Here is a 625-nt window from a genome sequence, read left to right as displayed (position 1 = left end):
CATGCACTCTTCCCTCTCATGGGCGACCCATCCTCTTTCACCCTCTTCCCTTCATCTAGATAAGACGGATGTATGCGTAGATATATTTTATATATGCATATATATTTTATTGATTTTTTACAGAGAGGAAGGGAGAGGGATAGAGAGTTAGAAACATCGATGAGAAACATCGATTCAGCTGCCTCCTGCACACTCCCTACTGGGGGTGTGCCCACAACCACTATACATGCCCTTGACCGGAATCGAACCCAGGCCGACGCTCTATCCGCTGAGCCAAACCGGTTAGGGCTGCACCCTTTTCTTAACCACGACGGTGAGCCAAGAGGGGAGAGCGGTTTGCAAACGGCTGTTCTGATTATTCTCCCCGTGGTTGTGCCTGCGTTTGGGTCACCACCCGAGTGAGGGTGGACCCAGGGTCACTGGGCGCCCAGCCCGCTCCAGCCTGGCCAAACCTCGGCCGAGGGGCTCGGAGGCGAGGTCCCGAGCCACGCCCCTCACCTGTTGGCCCCGCCCCGCGAGCGGACCAATAAGCTGCTCCGCGGGGGCGGGCCCAGGTGAGGCGGGGAACGTAGGCGGCTCCTGGCGCTTGAGTGGCAGCGCGGCGGGCGAGTGGGAGGAGCGGGCG

Source organism: Myotis lucifugus, unplaced genomic scaffold (assembly GCF_000147115.1).
Source record: "Myotis lucifugus unplaced genomic scaffold, Myoluc2.0 scaffold_269, whole genome shotgun sequence".
In the NCBI taxonomy this organism is placed as follows: Eukaryota; Metazoa; Chordata; class Mammalia; order Chiroptera; family Vespertilionidae; genus Myotis; species Myotis lucifugus.
The sequence above is the reverse complement of the archived record's forward strand: the minus strand, read 5'-3'. Positions refer to the sequence as shown.